Here is a 21,266-nt window from a genome sequence, read left to right on the forward strand (position 1 = left end):
AAGAATGAAAAGGAGGAGGTATTCTCTTTGGGGACTCAAGTTATGATTTCTCCATCTACTCTCACTACTCACCAAGGACATTCAAAAGCTTAAGGAAGATAAACAGCTTCTTAAGGGAATATATATATATATATATATATATATATATATACACACACACACACACACACACACATGGAACACTCATGTTCACCTCTTTAGGTTGGTTCTTTCTTTGGTTTGTCTTCCTTTTCACTTTATTTTTCTTCCTTACTTTTAAAAACGTTCCCTCTCTTCTGTTTCCTTCTCCCTTATCTTTAAGCTTTTTTCTTTTTTTACTTCTTTTTTTCTAACTCATGATTTATTACGCATTTCTTCAGATATTCATCCATCTATCCCTTCATTCACTTTAAACCTTTGTCTCTCTCCTTGTTCCTTTGTCAGCAGCCTTCCTTTACCATTCTGATCCTCTCAGAAACTTTGAGCTGGACCCCTCCCTTCATCCCTTTCTACAGCTACTTTTTGTGCCTATTTCTGTGACCTGGGCAGTCGTGGTACTGAGAGCAGCTGATCTCCCAGGGCTCCGTACTTGGATGTGGCGGAGCTGAGGTGGGCCACGGCCACCCTAAGACATGAATGTGGCAGAAGCGTGACAGACCGTGTCCCCCCGCGTGGATCTGTCAGGGGTACGGAGGACCATATCCTCACATCAGGGAACGGCAGAGGTGTGCCGGATTATGTCCCCGTGCAGAGTGTGGTGGGACCGTGTCACCACGCAGTAAATAACATGGTCGAAGGGTGGTGGGCCACAGCCCTTCCGGGGACTCTGGGCTGTTAAGTAGGGGATCCACCACCATTATCACAGTGTTTTCTTTCGTTTCCTCTGAGAATTGGTTAGGACGCTGTATTTATGTTTCTCATCCTCTCAAGGGCCATCCGGCAACAACTGAATGATTTTCTACTTGAACTAAGCATAATTGAGATGGAGGGAGATTGTTTTCCCTTCTGTGGTTTGGAAAGAACATATTGTTCTGGGCTGCTTGAACAGAGAGGCTCTGCCCCTGTCTGTCCTCCACACCACGTTGGTTATGTTCTGAGAAGTTGGATCCCATCTTTGCTTAAAGAACTTGACTGGCTCCATTGCTTACAGAATAAAGACAACTCTTTTCAGGCGTGGCGCTCAGAGCTTTTACAAGTGATTCCCAGGGTGCACCAGCAACTCCGTCTCATCAGCCAATGCGCAGACTCTTGCATCCTATGTCCTAGGCATCCTTGCCTCCTTCCCAGCGACACCTCTCAGCATCTGCCTGGGGTGTTCTTCTCCTTACTTCTTCACTCACCAAACTCCTACTGAAATTGCAAGACACAGATCAGAGATCCCTTTATTTGTAAAGCCTTCTCATCTGGGCTCATCTGGGAAGTTAGCCATTGTCTCCTCTGTCGTGGCAATCATTCATACCTTTATTATAGCACTTGTCTCCCACATTGTAACCTACAGACGTGTACCTGTCCATATCTCCCCTTATTTGACCATGAGCTTCACAGGGTCAGTGACCATAACTTGCTTATCATTTTTACAGAAAGTCTGTAGGGAGAGAGGGAGAGATGGTGTACTAATTTAAGAGTCTCTTGCACAGAGCAGTGGACTAAGCATTACAGGCAAAGAAAGCAGCAAGAGAGCAAGAAGCCTTTAACAGCTGTTCAGTTTGAAAATGATTATCTGATCCATTTCAGAACTCTGCAAATGACAAAATAGCATCTGTCCAGAAAGTGTCAACATAATTTACAGAAGTATAGAAAACATTTAAGTAACCAATGACATACAACTGCAGATCAGTGTCAGGAACAGTATTATAAGTCAGAGAGTTTTCTGAAAGTGCACTTAAAATGTCAAAATTCTTATCCATTTGACTTCAAAACACCTAAAGGAAACTAAGTCTTGAGAATGACTTACATGAGAGGAAGTATATTCTGTGAATTTAGCAAAAGAAAATAATAAAGTCTTCAAAACGATAACATTGAGAACAGAAATGAGGTGATTTTGAAGACTCTCTTTTCAGTGTCATGAAATTTTCATCAAGGAAGGTAACATTTAAAGTGGAGAAGGGTTTCTATACTTGTTTAGACTATCACGGATGACATATCTTCTATGTAACTCAGACCAAATGATAAATATTTTGGAGTGATGATGGGGAGATATTTGTAGTCATTAGATTTAGATATTTTAAGAAATTGTCTTCAATTTTATGGCAGGAAATTGTTCCCAGATCTCATTTATGTTAAGGTACAAAGTCAGAACGTTCAGAGTTAAATTTCCATGAACTCCTATTTGGGGGCTCCTTTTTTATTGGATGGCTTCCATCTTGCAATAGCACATTACATCATTGAATTCAGAATTATTCCACTACATGCTATAACTAAATATGGGTGCAAGTGCTAACATTTAGCAGCCCTACTGTACATTCCATCAGCTCTCCCAGTGGGAGGAGGATATAAGGAAGCTGGTGACATCTTTCTTCTCTTAACAAAGAGCCCACAGTGCTCATTCTCATATTCTCAGCTATCCAGATGGATTTCTCATTTCGCAGTTGGCCAACCACAGTATGGAGGAGAGTTTGGCCAGGCGAACAGGAGACATATTTTCCGGGCACTGGATACATTAAGTATTTACATATATGTTATATGAATAATCTTCATCAGGTATGACTATTCCCATTTTACAAATAAGGGCACTGAGACTCTGGGAACTTTCATGATTCCCTAAAGTCATACATTATCAAGTGACAGAGCCAGGGTTTGAGTTCCTGTGTGTTTGGCTTTAAAAGTCATTTTGCCAGGATGTCTCCCTTGTAGTGAATCCCAGACAAAGTTATGACACAGCTAAGGATTGGTATTGACACCTCTGCACCCCACCCACTTCCTCATTGAATCTCCTACCCTCTCATTCAATGACCTTCAGTTTTGGTTCCACTTAACCTAACCCTTCTCAGGTCGCCATACACTACCACTGCCAAGACTGCTATTACTACCCCTACTACTAGGACTGATAATAATAATAGCAATTATCATTATTATTAATATGACTTCAACACTGATATCTCTGCAAACATTTTTTTCAGCTCTCGGGAGCCAGGCGTAATGCCAAATACATTACATAGATTTCTTATGTAATGGTGCTTTTATAATCATACCTTCATTTGTAGATGAGGAACTTGAAGCTTGGAGAGGTTAAGTCATTTGCCCTTCTGATGTTCCTGGCTGGCCAACAGCCCCTCAGCCGTGTGCCACCGTGTTCAGATTCCAGTGTTCTTTCCAGTTAATCTCTTTCTTCCTGACCTTCCCATCTACCTTCCCGAAGCTTAGCAAGTGGGGTCCTTTCCCCCTATTAAAGAGGAGCTATCTGATTAACTGATCCAAAATAATTAGATGGTATTTTAACATTTGCCCCTTATTTAATAAGTCTTTCAGAGGCATTGCTTTGAACAGAGAATGGTGGTGCTTTCGTGGACCTGGGCAGGCTAATGGCCCACAAATGGACTTTAGCCTGGGCCTATTGTGACCGTGAGCTTTAAGCCACTGTTGGAGGGTGGCAGAGGGGTGGCAGCAGGACAGAGAAGCGTCAGTGGTAGGTTCAGGGGGTGAAGGAAGCCTGCAGGGAGGCAGAGGCTGCCGAGGTCACCAGGGGCTGCCGTCAGGCCAGGGGGCTCCCGACGCTGCGTCCTACCTTACACATTCCTGCCACCAGTGTGACATACGCCCGCATTGTATTTTGCTGTTCTTTTCCTCAAGGAACTATGGGAACTTTATGAACTTTAAATGTCAAAAGGTGTTTATCTGGTTAAGGAGGGCAGACATCTTCGCCTGCAACATTGAAGGTGCAATCAGGATAGCCTTCTAAAAACTAAGGAAGAAGCCCGTGGCTTTTCTAGATGATGATTATTCTGAGTTTCTGAGAAGTTCCATAGAGTCTGGAAGCTGTCTCGTGTCCTTCTGGCAGATAGGCAGTGTATGACTTTTTAAATCAGCACGCAAACAAACGTGTCCGTGTGCATCCTGGAAGAAAGCCAGCCTGGGGTAAGATATTTACACCACAACTACACTGATGTGTGATGCTTGGATGGCATTTGAGCATGGGTGAGGACATGGGCCTTGCTTGCCACTGTACAAATGGTACTTCCTTGCCCTATTAACTTTAGGCCAGAAGCCAGTGGAGGCAGCTGACCTCAAGCCTGATCTGTCACACCCTGGTCCTGGCCCAGACCATCTTGGTCAGGTCATGGAACAGTGAACTAAAAGTAGCTCACCAGTCAGAGCAGCAGGAATGACCGACTAGCCGGGGACCTAGAAATGAGGGCCTGGGCTGGGCCTCCAGGTAGCTGAGCAAAAAAAGGGTGTGACTTATTACATGGAGTCCCTTGGAGCTGTCGGGCATCTGGTCCTTTTGTTACAGCTGGCCAAGAGCAGTTCTGGAGGAAGTGACAAGAGAAGAAAACTCCCCAAACCCTGGGACTGTACGGGGTACAGGACACACATGGGTGGGAGAGGGGACACGTGCCCATTTGTCTCCTAATTAGCTGAACCTAATTAGCCGGTCCAATGCATGGACCACCACCCCAAGTACTGAACCCACTCATTCCTGCCAGGGCGGCCCCCATCCAAATGCATCCAGAACAAAGCCCTGGGGCTTAAGCAGCCCAGCTCTGCTGCCCAGGGTCAGCTCTCAGCACTTCTCTAGGTTTCTTTGAGAGCGGGACTGCTTACGGCCCCCAGCTGGCCCCCGTGAGCTCTAATTCCCGAGTCCATTCGTGACTGGCCGCCCTGACTGAGGCGTCCAGCAGGGCTTAGCAGGGGCCACGCTCCCGGCCCAGGGATACAGGTGTCCCCGTGCTGATTGCTGAGCTCCCGAGGGAGCCCCAGGTCCCCTTCCTCTCCTTCTCATGTCCCCTTTATAGCATCAGGCCTCGCTCTGCCCTCCTCTCCTTGAATGACCACCTGCGTCCTGACCCTCTGTGACTTCCCACACAGGATACCTCACCTCCCACCTCTGCTATACTGTTGGGGCTTCTCGGGGTTGAACGGTGGTCCCCCAAAAGATACGTCCACATGCTCATCCCTGGAACCTGTGAGTGGTGACCTTATTTGGAAAAAAAAAAAAAAAGATCTTTGCACATGTAATTAAGTTGAGCATCTCAGGTTATGACCGTCCTGGATTGCTGCTAAATCCAATGGCAAGTGTCCTTATGAGAGAAAGGCAGAGAGAGAGCTGACGCAGAAGAGAAGACCAGGAGAAGTAAGAGGCAGAGACGGGAGTGTGGCAGCCACAGAAACACCTGGAACCACCAGAAGTTAGGAGAGACAAGGAATGGCTTCTCCCCTAGAGCTTCGGGGGGGAGCGCAGCCCTGCTGACACCTTGATTTTGGACTCCTGGCCTCCAGAACGTGCGAGAAGAAATTTGTATTGTTTTAAGCCGCCAGAGGCTTGTTGTGGCAGCCACAGGAAACGAACACGGGGCCTCAGTGCCCCTCCTGTAACCTGCACTCTCAGGGGCTTGCCCCCCTTAAACCCTGGAGCTCTTACCTGCTCTTGTCAGCCACCCAGCCCCGTCCTTCCAAAGCGGGTACTTCTTACAGCAGAATCCAGTTCATTCCCGCCCCCCCACCCCCGACTAATCTCCTCTGCTTGGAAGAACAGATCTACGTCACCCTGAAGATTCGCAGAGACATGGTTTACACCCAGAGGGAGTCTTCTCCCTGCTGCTTAATTTTAAGGAGACAATAAAAATCCCGCGTGTCGCTGTGTGCTCCCTTTTGCTCTGTCCTTGGGCCTGGTTACTGTTAGTTTCTCCCAGTATGTAGCGTGTTATCTGCGTGTACGCTCCCCGCGCAGCCTTCTACTAGACCTCTGAGCAGGGAGGCCATTGTCAAAGGGGACTGAGGACATGTTTTTGTAAGATGTATCATTTTCACCACTCTTCTGGGGAAAATATTATTAATGCAGCCCTCTTATATTCTGGATTTCACTGTGCTGTTCCTATCACGGGACTGCAAGGGACGTTATTTGATCATCAGGTACAAGTGATGTTTTGCTCATCAAAGGCAAACAGGTGTCCTCTCTCTTCATGTAGATGAATGTATCTTCCCTGTTACATAGGAGTGCACACTCACATATGCAAGTATATGTGTGCATATGTGTGTATAGATACGTATATCTCCATCCTCCGAAACTACATAAAGATAACAGGATAACTGGGTAGTTAGGAACTTGACACTTAGCCAAGATGCATAAGGAGCTCAAGTTTCCCATGTCCATAGGAACTTCCGTTTTACAGAGTTGATCTGAGAAAGGACGTCTTTACCTGGAAAAGAAAGAAACTTTTGTCTCATTCTGCTGTTATTAGTGGAAACATCATTTTGTGAAATGAAACAAAAATGAAATGAAGGAAGGAAGAAGAAAAGAAAGAAAAGGAAGGAAAGAGAAAGAAGGAAAGAAAAACGAACATCAGAACCCAATCGTAAGCTAGATCTGCTCTGTGTATCTCTTCTTAGAAAGGTGGTCCTGTGCAAGGTATTGGAGAGATAGATGCCTTCCTGGAGCCATGACATTTTTTATAATTGCTACTACACAGATTAGCATGAGGATGAATTCACAGTTTCCCCACCCGAATTGACCCCAAGTGAAAGCCAGCAATAGACAACAAACAATTTTATTAACCAAACTCAAAGCATGTACCACCAAGTGCAGTACTCAAGCTTTGGGTGCACTGAGAGCGGGAGAAAATAGTGAGCGTGTCTCTGAATTGGTCAGGTCCTTGAATTTATCTGTGTGGCTTCCATATGGGGCCTCTCTGGTCAGGCCATCTCTTCCAGGTTGGGAAGAGCAAGCGGCCCTGGGGAATCCCATAGAAGTTCGAATCTACTTATGGTCAAGTCTCTGGTTGTGAGAGAAGTGAGCCGTTGCACTTAGCTAACTGTTGAAAGCAGTTTTTTTATTCTGAAGTTTATAGATGTCCAAGAAAAATAAGAGAGTTCCTCAACATCCTTTTCTCTCTGGTTAAAAACAAAAATTAGAAATAAATGTTTCCGTAAAGGGGGCTTTTACAGGCTGATGAAATCTTAGCTTGTGTTTTGAGGATTTATTAAGAACTAGTGTTTCACTTCTGGGCAACTAAGTTCAAGTCCTTTGAGACAAATTAACGCAGCCATGAAAATTTATATGTGGCCAAAGGCATCGGGCCTAAAATGAATCAAGTTTTAGAGACGTCAGAACTGTATTCACAGTGCAGACTGTGGCCCGGGCTGGCTCTGGGCCTTTGTTTTGGTCTTTTGGCGCTTCCAGTACACCCTCCACCCCATAATGGTGGCAAGAGAGGTGGGCAAGGGCCTCAGTGGCCCATGTGCAGCCTGTTGTATTTTGGGAAGCCTTCTGCATAGCCGGGCTAGCTGGGCATGTGCTCGGGCCAGGAAGGTAGGGAAGCGGGTGTTCGGAGCGGGGTGAGGGTGGTGGCTGAGAGAGCCTGAGGCTGGGGAAGCCCAAGCATTTCTTCTACAATTCATGTCAAGGTTTCCTTTCCAGCGAGGGTCACAGAGAGCCCAGGAGAGACGGCTCAAGCTCTGCAGGAACCACAGCCTCAGACATTTCTTCTGCCCTATTTGGGAAGATCAGATGCAGAGTGTCAAGGGCCATGGCTCCAGGCCAGTGTGACCCTGACAGCTGCCCACATGGAGGGTCCCCGAGGTGCAGGCAGCTTAGACTTTCAGGAGGCAGAGTCGGGAGGAGGAAAATCGGGGTTCTGGGTCCTCTGTGTAATCGTCATAGGATTAGTCTGTCCATGTGGACCTGTCTGTGTTGGTGACACCCAGGAAGGGGTGGGTTAGGGCCAAGTCTTGATATCAGAGTCACTCAGGGAACCCTTTCAAACGAAACAGGACTCTGTCCATCCAGCTGGAAATAAAAGTCCAGGTGGCAAGAGCTGCCGCCTGAGCAGGACGCAGCCAGGAAACCAGACATGTGAAAAGGGTTGAGAGAGGAGCCGCTCTGCGGGGAGCTACTGGAGGGCTGCGCCCCCTCCACTTTCCTCCCACCCCTCAGACCTACTGAAGGGGCTTTGAGGGGGTCACTGGGAGAGCTTGGCATTCACCCCCTGTGGTTAGAATGGGGGAGGGGCTGGCATTTGCCCCAAACCTGAGAAGACCCAGGTGACAGGTTCCCACCCACGGCAGGTCAGGCCTGCATCCCTCGAGTCCACATCAGGCCACTCGGGCAGGAGGGGGCCAGTCTGGGCCGGGAGTGGAGGGAGGTGATTTTAAAGGTACCTGCCCACTGGGCTTCCTGCTCAGGATGAGGCAGCTGCCCATCCAGAGATACATGGGAGGGTGGCAGCCGGCGGGGGAGCCGGAGGGATTGATGTAGACGAGCAGCTCCTTCAGGGAGCGAGACCCAGGTGCTCACCAAGAGGCTCTCGGGAACCCGTGAACTCGCCTGACCAGGAGAAGAGTCTGCTTTGCACAGCGGCCTTGTCCAGAGACCATCCATGCCGGCCCACTACGGCACCACGAGGTGGGTGCTGCCCGCCTCCGGCTTCTCCTACTCTCTGCCTTCCACCCCAGGCCCCCCAGAGACCGGGCGAGAACAGAACAGCTCAGGGGCAGGTCCCGTAAGAGCCGGTGTCAGCACCTGGGGTTCCTGCAGACACACGGCCGCCTCGGCCCTTATTCATGAGCAATGATTGAACTATTTAATGCACACACGCTATGTGCCTGTTGTCAGACTCTTCACATCTGTGTCTCCTTTAATCCTCGTGCCCACCCTTTGCGCTAGATATTATCGACATCTTTCCATAGATGAGGAGAGTCGTTTAAGGGATAAGCAAATTCGCAAGTCACACAACTAGCAAGTGAGGGCATCGGATTTGATCCAGGGAGAGCCGACTCCAGAGCCTGCAGCCGTCCTGTCTTACCGCACCGCCGTAGCCCCATGTGCTCTCTGTGTGGACACGGGGAGGACGGACACGCTTCTAGAGACACAGGCCTGGGGCAGCAGAACCCAGACCAGCCCCCGTCACGGGACCCTGTCTGACCTGGCTTCTCGGATTCTCAAGGAGGTGATTATGGAAGCCCACCAACCCACTGAGAGCGGGTAGACCCTCTGCACAGGAACCTAGAAGAGACTTCTGTTCAATCCAGTCTAGGAATAGCCAAGGGCTCTATTGTGTTTGTTTCTGAACTCAGCCCCTCGCGCCTTTAAGAGCCACGTACTTGACGAGTGTTGCCTGGATGAATGAATCAAAGAGACACGGAATGTTGTCGGGCACCATGTTTTCTCCCTTCCAGGAAGTAACCAATATACATACTTAATCTGGCCAGAAAAGAAAAGATCCTACTCTCAAGAGAGAGGAAAGAATTGGAGAGGAGGGAAATGTATCGTTCTCCCCCAGCTCCATCCTCCTCTTAGGAGGGAACTAGAGCAAGAACTGTGTTCACTTACTGCTTCTGAAGTGCTCGTGGCTAGGAGACCATCAGTGGTTTAAGTCTAGAAACCACCTCGATAGTAAATGTGCTAAAGGCTTAATTCCTTCAAACTTCCTCACCCATCTCCCAGCTCATCACTTGCACGGCACTGGGTTCTGAGTTAAGCATAAGGCAGTTCCAGTTCTTGCAAGAACTGATGGCCAGCAGACCGTGAGACAGCTGGGACTTGGCCTCTTCTGGACCGAGTACAAGAGAGCCGTTGAGCTGGGTGTCATCCTGGTACTGAAGAGAGAACGCTGTGATGTCTAGTGATGTCTCCTAGTGGCCTCGAGTACAAATTGGACAAGATGGCAAACAGCCTCGCGTTAGGAAGCACGCTGCGGCTGCAGACCTCCCGGGCAGAGGTGCCACTAGGGAGTGATGCTCCCGGGGAAAAAAATGCACTTGAACACACAAGGTCATCCACTTACGTGTCTTTACGGGACACACCCACCCATGCCTGCAAACGCGCGCACACACCGGAGGGTGCACATGCGGCTCTGACGGGGCGTGTTGGACAATTTCTGCTTTTTTCCGTTTCTCCTTGTAAAAGCACGTCAGATTAATTCCGGCCAGTTACGGCCAAATCCCTTTCTCTCCGCCAGTCAGGGCCGCCTGAACAGGCAGGAGCCTCTCTCACCTGCTTCATTATGCAAATTGATATTCCAGCGCTGAAGAGCCAAGCAGCCTTCAGCGCAGCAGTGATTCCAGGCTGTGATGAGAAGAGGTGGTCTGACAGCTATAAATAACAGTTCACGGGACACGTGGACGTCAGTGAGCTGGGGGTCAGATGTAACCATAAATGTATCCATACTCAGAAGACCTGCAGTCAAGGGCAAGCATGAGCCACCATGGGAAGGGCACAGAACGACACACACACACACACACACACACACACACACACACACGCGCGCGCGCGCACGAAGAAATCAATGAACACTTAAGATCTCACATGGTGAGATTCATTTCTTTGGAAAAGGCCTGCACGGTTCCTCCAGGAGCTGCTATACGCAGAACAGGAGTCTTCCCAGCGATCACAGCTGGGAGGACTGACTTCGCTCTTGACTGCCTCCAGCTGTCCCCTCACCCCAGCACTTGAGTTAGAATTACAATCTCTCCTCTCAGTCCCGAGTCATCAAAAAGAGGCTTTTAACAGAATCAGGTAATTGTCGCCCTGGTCGTCTCTGCTGGGGGTGGCACAGGCCAGACACAGCTCCCAGCAGCACGGGCACCTCTGCTTGGTGGTGTGGTCTCGGTGACAGGAGCGGGGCTGGGGGTTGCAGGGAGGGCTTGTTGGGAAGCTGGCAGTTCTCCAGCCCCTCCTGAATAGTCTTCATGATGTGCCCTCAGTTTTCGGTTTGAAAGGTCGCGAAATCACACATCATGCACTACACCCAGGTTGAGTCCCTCCGGGTTACAGATGACCCAGCCAAGCGGCCAGTCTACCACCACTTCCCCTCCCTTGCCGGAAGCAGCACTCCGTGCACAGCGCAGCATCCTCGACATCCTTGCAGGATCTGAAGGACGCGTGGTTCAGCGAGGAAGGAAGGATCCCTGAAAGAAAATGGTGCCCAGGGCAGTCCTCAAGCGGGGCTTATTGGTCTGCGTGACCGCTGCTGTTGTGGAACATTTTCACGTGCTTTCTAGTTGAAACATTTATATAAAGAACTAAAAAACTTTAAACTATCTGCTACTTAGAATGAAGAGATCTTGGGGACATTTAGTAATAGTTTAATCACAGGTTAGTGAGACTTTTGTTTTAACATCTTTATTGGAGTATAATTGCTTTGCAATGGTGTGTTAGTTGCTGCTGTATAACAAAGTGAATCAGTTATACATATACACGTATCCCCATATCCCCTCCCTCTTGCGTCTCCCTCCCACCCTCCCTATCCCACCCCTCTAGGTGGTCACAGAGCACCGAGCTGATCTCCCTGTGCTATGCGGCTGCTTCCCATCAGCTATCTATTTTACAATGGTAGTGTATATATGTCCATGCCACTGTCAACTTTCGTCCCAGCTTACCCTTCCCCCTCCCCGTGTCCTCAGAGACTTTTTTGTTTTTAAGATTGTCTCCCTTTTGACACTTACATGTGATTCCTTTGGACTGAAAACACGGGGCTTTTGATTTTGTGGCCATGGATCATGTAGGAAAATAGAGACTTTTTGGATGCCCCGGAGGGGAGCCTAGAAAAGCAGCAGGGCCCAGGAAGTGGGGTATGAGTACAGAAAGAGAAGTGTGAGGGCCAGCCCTGACCCCAAGCAGAGGGGAGCCCTTCCCCTTCCTCCAGCGCTTCATCACCGTCTCCTGCCTCTCCCCAGCCCAGCTACCCCACCCCTGTCCTCCTACCACCACCAGACCCCACCTGTCACCCTCCACTAGAATCACTGATTGATGCCCATTTCCTTCACTGCACTGGACACTCCTTGAGGCAACAGACATGCTTTCAATAACTCTGTTCAGCTCCTGGGATAGTGCCTGGTACATTATAGAAAGGTGTTAAGTGAATGAATGTTCCCAGAACAGAAACTAATAATATTAACACTGAAGTTCTGCTTTCTTATGGATTAAATTGCCTTTAATGAGCTAAGCATTTACAGTCTTCTTTCTCTGGGGAAATGTATTTCTGTTTCTGAACAGCTGACTTATAAATGAACTATTGAGGACAGCGTGTTCATAGGTTGGGGCCTGCCTATTAGAAATTGCATTTCCAAAGCCAAAAATACATCAGTCTTTGTATTGTGCGCTCCTCTGCAGTGTGAGCAACCACGACCATCATCCGTGGTGGTCACTATGGAAACCACATCGGTTATGGTCTCAGAGTGGACCAGTCATCCCTGACCAGGGGTTGCCTTCCTGGGCTAGATGCTCTACATTCTTGGTCTTCTTTACTTCTCCTCCCAGACCTTTTAGGCAGATGCTACCTCTGCTTTCCAGAAGGGAAAACTAAGACTCAGCTACTGGAAAGCATGTGGTATGGCTGGGTTCCTAAGCCCCTCTGGTGCCTCAGTTTCCTAATTATAGAATGGGGATAAAAATGTCACCTACATTATAGCTGCTGTGCTGATTAAAGATGTATCGTACTGTCTATACTTATAATACTGTGAAATGCTTAGAATAGTGTTGCATCCCTCAGTAAACGTTAGGGTTCGGATCCTATGACAGACCCAGGGTTTGCGCCGGAGTCCATCTCACAAAGGCCATGCTGTTTCCAGCAGATGACTAACATGTGCTTGGAAAGCCGCAGACAAACTGCTCCTAATCCACTCTAGGACCCACCCTCCCTCTCCCCTCCAGGATCCCTGCACTTGTCTATTTCAGTGAGATTCAGAGACGGGGTGGGGACGACTAGTACTATGCTAGGACTGGAAGGGTGTGCAGGGGAGGATGGAGGTGCCACTCTGCAGTGCTTAGACTCCCTGAAAATAGCTCTGGATCCAGGGATGCCTGGAAAGAGGGTATCTGCCATGGGCAGCAGGCGCCCGGGACCTCTTCACAGCCATCCTGTGGGGCTTTTGAGAGAAAAGCCCCTCCTAGGATGCTTTTTGAGCGTCCTCCTAGGTGCGGAGTAAGAGCTCAGTGGTCGTTTCTAAATCTATGTCTGTCACCCATCACTGTGATAGAAAACAGCTACTTCAAATATTATTTCCTTGGGCAAGTGGGCCCTACCCCAACAGTTTCTTACAGGAGTGGACAGACTATAAACCTGGGCTCCTCTTAAAGCCTTCCCTAACTGCATGGTCTGTATTGCCCAAGAGTCGTCTGTCCTTTCAGACTCCCAGAAAAAGTAAACCTAACTGCTTCTACCTCAAGGTCTCTTTAAGACGTAGAAAAGAGCTTTCGCTACACTGCGAATTATTGATGAAGCCAGAGAATTTATAACATCCCTACGTTTATTATTAATATCCATTTTGACTAGTTTACTTAGCAATAGAAATCATGTTCTTATTGTCGTAAAGAGTTGCTACTCTATCATAATTTGTCCGCTAATGAAGGAAAGACTAATGCTCCCCAATGACCCCTCGCCATTTGGAAAATTCCCAGAAAGTCAAGTTAGATGTGGGTTTGGGAGAAGAGCCTGAGACCCAATGGTTTCAGTCCCTGAAGCTCCTCTTCTCGGTAGCTAAGCCAGGGAGCTCTCTTCCCATGTTCTATACCATTGAGGGGTCTCCACTGGCCAGTTCACACTTTAGACATGCTGTGTTAGTGCCCCTTGTCTTGCGTACCTCTGTGATGCAAGCCTAGTGTGATGGTGTTCTCTAAACAATCAGTTGCGTTGTTTTTCAGTCTCACTGTCTACTCTTCATTTATTCATTCAGCAGATAGACTCTAAATATCTACATAAACCACTGCCCGGAATATGGTGTGGGAAGATCAGAACAGCTCTGTGCAAGCACGCTCTCTCTCTCTCATCTTCCTGTCATCACTGAGTTCAGAGTCCAACTACACACCTGTCCCTGTCTATCCCAGCGGCTGCCACGCTGTCCGTGGTTAAGGCCTAGAGGCCTGGGGATAAGAAAGACCAGTAGCTGTGCTTCTTTTTCTCAAAGAATCTCTCCTGAAACCCCTCCCACCTTCTGTAAGCCCCCACTTCAACCTGGATTCTACCTCCTAGCAGAATCCTGCCACTTTCCACAGCATCTTGGATTAACTAAGGCCTCTGTTGTATCATCTGCCTGGCTTTTTGTTTAAGTTTTTCTGTTCTCTGCACTTAGCATAACACCCAGTACATGATAGCAATTAATTCAACAGGTTATTTATTGGATGGTTACCACAGTTACATTGTGAGTAGGGTTGCCAGACTTAGCAAATAGAAATATAGGGTACCTACTTAAATTTGAATTTCTGATAAACAGCGAATATGATTTTAGTATAAATGTGTCCCCAGATTTCATGGAACCCTACCTGTGAGGTGCTGGAGATGGGCTTAAACAGCCCTGGTCTCATAGTCCGGTGAGGGGGGCAGACACTCAAAACAGTAGATCAAGTACCATGATAGAGGAATGTCCTTGGATGTTCCTTTCAAGGTTAAATAAACCCAGTCTTTTAACCTTTCAGCATGAGACTTGCTCCCCTTACCTTTAATGGTTTTCTGAACCTTCTCAAATTTCACTTGTGAGTTACAGGAGGGAGCACAGTGATCATGAAGCCCTCCCACTGGCGCATCACAGGGCCTGGCCGTGTGCTTCCCACCTGCCACATTTCTCTTTAGCTTCCCATTATAGGCTCCCTATTTAACTAGGAGCACTGCGTTATCGGCTCGTATAGCCTGTGGTCCTGTAGGGCTCCATGATCCTTTCTGACCATGCTTTGACAAAGCCAGTTCCTGCCCCTTCTTACTCCAGGACCATGTGGTTTACATCCTGTGAGGGTTACTTTGTTCGATCCCTAACTGAACTTCATCCTTTTAATATCCTCTTTCCTCATGCCAGACTTATTACTTTGATGTTTAATTCTATTTCCAAATGGCCAGCCATCCAATCCAATTTAATGTCATAGCAGATTCAAGGAGCAAGTTTTCCGTCCCACCATCTAAGTGAGTAAAGAAAATGGTACCTTTCCCTGTGTATTTAATGTTACCCTCACCCTCCCAACTCAAGCAATCACACCTACCCTTTCACCAAGGGTCCCATCTACCTTTTGATACAGAGAAACTTTTTTCTTTACAGTTTACTCTGGCATTGGGTAGAGACTTTTTCCCATTCTGTTAATTGGCTCCTGATTTGAAATTTATAGAATAGTTTTAAAGTAGACTAGGTTCTCTGTAAACCATTGACAAAGGGAACATGACACATGCACTTGGAACCATTAAAAGGACCCCGTGGGCTGGTATCTTAAAAGAATCATCATGGAGCTTGAAAAGGAAGCTTGAATAACTTCCTGCTAAGTAGCTGAGACAATAGCCCAATTAGTGCACACATTTCCCTCTAATTTACATCCACCCAGATAAGGATTTAAAGAAATATAAGTGTGAAATGGACTCATCTAGATTATTCTCCCAAATATATATTGCAATTCATAAGCAAGCTACCATGCCAGTAATTCTCTCTCTTCATTTGCTTATTCTAGAAAAAGTCTCTCTCCAAGCCTGAGACGAAACACGCCTTGGGTTTTAAGTGGAAAAATTAACCTTAATATGTTTATCTGATGTGAACTTGAAGTTGTTCTTCTGAGAATTCACATCAGACCGAGCTAGCTGGGCTAGACTCAAGGAGAAAGGCACCGACAGGAGGTATGTTATTACAGACAAGAGTTTCCAGGGAGCAGTGACCCTAAAAGGCAGTCTAAGCTCAGGACATCCTGTAGGGGAGGCCCCCAGTTAAGCAACTGATCTAAAATCTCAAAGAGGTTCTCAGACAGGTTTATCCCTCCCTACCTGTGTTTCTCTTTTTCCCCACTAATGGAAATTATATTATATGGTGTGACATGTTCATATTTAACATATTTACAACGTTTGTCTCTCCCTGCTAGACGTAACCTCTGTGAGGGCAAGACTTTTTGTCCTTATTTACTGATGTATCCACAGTAACTATAATAGAGTCTGGCAAACATAGGTGCTCAAATATTTGTTGAAGAATGAGTTAATGAACTATTTAGGCGAATGAATGAATGAATGAATAAGACAGTTATATAATTCATATAGCGGTCATAGCATAAGCCAGTACTTCCTTTTCTTTATTAGCCGTTTGAATGTGAGGAACATTTCGTCAATACTGGTGGGGAAGAGAGGGTAATGTAGAGAAATGTTGGACATTTATAGTCTCAGAATTTGCTCGACTTGTGATTTCTGCTGTCAAATCATCTAGATCAAGCAGGTGTATAAGAAGAATACCGAATACTACTACTATTGTGGCTGGTCATATCTGAAATTATACAGTGATTTCAGGATTTATTTGGCAAGATACTCGATTTCTCCAAGCCCCTGACGGCGTCTCCTCTCATGCGTGCGCAGGGTACGGTGGGCCCTCTGTGTACGCACGTGCTCACTAAGTCTGGACTGTGTTCTCTGAGTGTGAGACCTCAGCTTCTCAACCAGCCAGGTGTCCAGCAAGTGCTTTCTGCTCTCCCATCACTCATTTAACAAGAGGGAGCCAGCCCTGAAATAACTGTAACAGTGCCACTTTTAGAGGGAAAAGAGATACATGATGATAAAAACCAGCTTTATATAAAGGACTTATTAAAAGTAAAAACAGTTTCTAAGATTTTCCTGGAATAAACACACATTAAACCCAATCTCTTAAACCATCTTTGATCTTTTGGGTCTGAATTCCTACGCTGCGTTCCCACCCCAGCATCATGGTGCATAGCGGAGCTCAGCGAGGATGTCTGATGAAGGGTAACCCTAAAGAGGAGTGTGAGTTACCGTAGTTCAGGATGACTGACGACGAAAGCATTGAACGTGAAAGGGCTTCTGACTTCACCCTCAGTCAACTGGAAAAGTTAAACCCATTCCTCTCCGGACGGGGTTACTGGTCTTTTACTTCTGTAGCAGTCGCCTTATAATAATGACGTTTGCATTGTAATTGGAGGCCCATGAAGGACAAGGGAAGCACAGCTGGACTCTCATTATCCCGAAAGGCCCCGAAAGGCCCCGGGGAGCGGAAGCCTCTGCCTTCCCGCGATGTTGACGCTCGAGCAGCGCCTGGTGCCGAGTAGATGCTCAGTGCGCACGTGGTGACTGGATGAAGGAGGGGATGGAGGGGACAGGAGCCGGGGATGGCCCCTTGGCCCTGGATAGGTCATGAACTGCCCAGGCCTCTGCTTCCCGCTCTTCACAGTGAGGACGTCGCTCAGTCGGCATTTCTCAAACTTTGTTTCACCCGCAAGTGTCCCGCAAGTGTCCTGGGACACATAATGGGTATTCTTTTAAAAGATCGACAGCAGAACGTGTTCGGGAAAATGCTGTAACAGGGTTAAATAAGTTCCTTTACCAAAGGACTTGTTGGAGCCCTCTCCTGTGCGGGTCCCTTGTGAACCCAGAAGGGGATGCAGTGTGTACAGTGGGATCACTGACCCCCTCCCGGGGCTGATACTCTGCAGGCTGCAATGTCCCCTGCTTGGGGGCTGACTTTATTGACCAAGGCAAGGAGTTCCGGTCTGTGTAAATGTGGCACAATGCGAGCGTGTGCGCTCATGCTGGAGTTTCCATCTCTTGGTTTGGAAGTGACTGATCTGATTGGTGGCCAGGAAAGCAGAGGTGTGCCCGTCCCCCTGCCACACCTCTCCCTGGATCCTCAGCCCTGCCTGGCACAGACCTTTGGCTGCCCTCCCCTGACCCCAACTTCGCAACCCTTGAGCTGTTTCCACTGTGATAAGAGCCTCAGGTCATCATGCTAACAACTGGAGTGCCCCTAAATTCCTGGGACATCCTGCACATGGAAATCCTGGGAGTAACCCTCACGGTGTCCCCCAAACCGTAGATGAGCGGCTGGGGCTTCTAGTGAAGCTCTGGAGTCCCAGTTTCCACGGCGAATCCATCTGTACCATCGACTTAAAATCTCCTTTAAAGGCCATGTCTCTTTGCCAGCGCCCACAACTTTCATAAACTACCTACACGGTCCCCGCCCCCTAACAGATCTGTCTGCGCAGTGGTGTGAGTGGACAGAAGACAGTAACAGCTCTTTGTAACAGTCTCGCCTAAGGGGAGGTTGAGGAAGCACGATCAAGGCCACCCGTCAGGCACAGGATGACTTAAGGATAAAATTCAAATGCCTCTGTCCTTACGCCTCTGTTTCCTTCATCCCTGTGTTATCATAGTCATCTCCAGCTCTGTCACATTTTTGGTGCCAACGAAATACCCATACGCATTGTCAAGTCCTAAACTTCACAAGCTCTTGAGGGATCTCAGCTTGGATATATTTTTTGAAGGTCAAATGGAGATGGGACCAGGAAAGTTGTCCCCAGCCGGCACGAGGCCGTATTACTCCTCATTCACCAGGGATGCCAGAAGGGCACTCACTAGCTCTGAACAATAGTCATTCTCAGCTGTGTTGCCTGATAATGCATTCGCCAGTAAGGAGGGCACTTTGAGTGATTTTTTAAAATATAATAAATAGATCTGCATTTGCGCTATTCAGTTCATTCACTCATTTCGTCATTCACTCGTGCTGAGAGCCTACGAAGTACCACTTACTATTCTAGGTGCCAGAGAGACAGCAGTGATCAAAACAGACAAAACTCTTGTCCTTCACATCACTTGTATTCTAAGGCGGGGTTGGCGGAGGGGAGAAAAGTAAAAGGCAATTATATGCAATCTAAGAAGGGTGTTTACTGCACAGAGAAACATACAGCAGAGAAGGGAGATGGTGTTGGCAGAGAAGTTGCATCTTTAGATCTGGTGGTCAGGGAAGGTCTCAGTGAGACTATCAGGTCTGACCTGAAGCTCGAGAGGGAGCGATGGGTATCCGGGGATTTCGGTGTTCCTAGGAACTTCCAGGAGGCCAGGGTGGCTATGAGGGGAGGGCGAGGAAAGCAGTGGGAGAGGAGGTGGTGTGGACGAGGCCCCTCTGCCACATCCTCTCCTTCCTTCTTCTGAACGTATAAGCAGACTTGGACTCTGTCAAGGCTTACGCTTTGATGTCATTTCCATATATTCCTCCCGTTATTTTCTCCTGGGAACAGGCCAGACCCCCAGTGAGCATCCCCGCCCCAGCCTCTCAGTTCTTCATTCGGTGGCTTCAGCTGTGTAATGATAAATAAATGCTGCGTCCTTCCCCTGCCCGACCATGACGGGTGCTTGGCCGCTCCGCTCCTGCCTGGACACCAACTCAGTGGTCCATATTCACACATACAAACATTCGTTCCAACTTCTGTTGAGACACTATGCCCGGGTCCCTCTGCATCTTTGCTGGTGCCCTTCCTCTGGTCCTGAGTGCCCTCCCCACACACCTTCCTGTGTCAATCTTGGCCCATCTGTGGGAGTCAGCTCCATCTCTGCTTCCTCCCTGTAGCCGCCTCATCCCCGTTCTCTTATGATGATCTCTACTCCCTGTAAATCTCCATTGCCTTTGCTTTCCTTACGTCCCTTTTGGAACTTGGCATATTCATTTAGTTATTGGATTATTCTGCTCTACGTGTCTGCTGAACATCTACTCTGTGTATCTAGAGCTCTGTGATGTGTTTTACAGTCAAGTGTGAGAACCCTAGATTGGAAGCCTAGCTGTGTGGCTTTCTTCAAGTTACTTATCTCTCTGGGCAACAGTTTCCATGTCGGTTACATGGGAATAATAATACCTCCCTCATAGGGTTGATGGGAAGATTAGTGAGTCACTCTATGTAAATTGTGTGGTACATGAGCATAGACGTGTTAGCTGTGTCTGTATTATACCATCACTATTATTTCCAACTGAACTGCAGTGTAAGAATTGTATCTGTTGCCCCATTTCATTTCAGAGTCATTGCAGAGTTCAGTGACTTATGCGTGGATTTGCCACATTAAATGTGTGATGTTGATACTTTAGGGTCAGCCGCCTAAGACTTCAGGGTCCAAGTGTGACATGGTAAAGTGTCATAATGCAGGAATAAGCCCTTCTGCTCTGCTCTACTAGCTCAGGGACCAAACCTCAACGAGCTAACATGAACTATGATGCCACTGTCTAATCTTATGAAATATTTCAGGAAATATTTATTAAGGCTTATATATGCAAATTTAGGAAAATACAAAAGAAATGACTGCTTTGCAATGAGGAAAACTGAGCATTAACTATAAATTCCAGGAATCCAAAGAACTTGTATTTTCTTTTCTACAAGCTCTTGTTTGGGCCACAGCAGGAGGGGAGTGACAGGCGGAGAACGAGTTCTGTTCCCTCCATCACTCCCTCCCCTCTACAGCCTGTCACCCACTGGAGCCCCAGCTCAGAGAGGCAAGGGGCTCCTTCCCCAGAAGCACAGCACCCGGAGCTGTGAAGACGTACTTCCCAGGCTTCTTGCATCCAAGTACAGGTTTCTTCACATGCAAGTTTAGATGTGTCTGCCCCTGTAGACAACCACAGTACTAATATTAATAACAAGAGAAAAAAGAGCAGAAACAACTAAGGTGTCAAGTGCTTCCTAAATGCTGACTCACTTCCGGGTAGCAAGATGGGATCAATTTCTCCTGGTGCCCCGGAAGAGAACTGAGTTAATTTGGGCACATTCATTATATACCTGTATCTTCTAACTACATTCCGTGTTATTGTTATCGCAAGTCAGTCACCTATTCCAAATGAATTTGAACAATATTCTCTCCGATGAATAATGTATAATGAAATGTAAAAACAATTATTTTTCCCCCCACTTCCATCCCAGATTATAACTCGCATGAAGGTGAAGAGTCTGACTTTCTAACCCATCACTATATCCACAGCCAGCTCATTCCATGGTGGGGTCCTAGGTGGCTGCCCTGCGCCCCATGTTTGAAATGGAAGATTTGTAATGAGATGCTATTCCTTATTTCTCCTCCTGAACATTGTTGAAATTCAGTTTCAAAGCTAAATGGTTTGTTGATTAAGTCACTCAGTTAATAAACGGTGGAGCTCAGTTTTGAATTTAGATCTTCTGGGCCCATAACCCATGTCCTTACTTAACTGTTCTATCATTACATGGCCCTTTCAGTGTAAGCACACTCTGCTTGCTTTCCCCATCTGTCCCAAGTACTTATGGGCCATGGAACAGTGAAGGTCATACCTTCAGAGAGTCTGGTCTGTGTTGTCATCTGACCTTCTTTCCTCTTTGGGCGAACAAGGTATCACCGTGGGAGAGGACGGGGACCACTTTCCCCAGCCACCCCGTCCTGCCTTCG

General features: G+C 47.6%; 1 protein-coding gene across 1 annotated transcript in view; it reads left to right on the forward strand.

The window, feature by feature from the left end:
* Positions 1 to 21,266, forward strand: part of GRIN2B (glutamate ionotropic receptor NMDA type subunit 2B) — a 294,156-nt gene that overhangs the window by 254,276 nt on the left and 18,614 nt on the right. The gene's annotated exons all lie outside the window — the stretch shown is intronic.

Source organism: Aethalodelphis obliquidens, unplaced genomic scaffold (assembly GCF_003676395.1).
Source record: "Aethalodelphis obliquidens isolate GAN/ISIS:26980383/991018 unplaced genomic scaffold, ASM367639v1 scaffold36, whole genome shotgun sequence".
NCBI classification, from domain to species: Eukaryota; Metazoa; Chordata; class Mammalia; order Artiodactyla; family Delphinidae; genus Aethalodelphis; species Aethalodelphis obliquidens.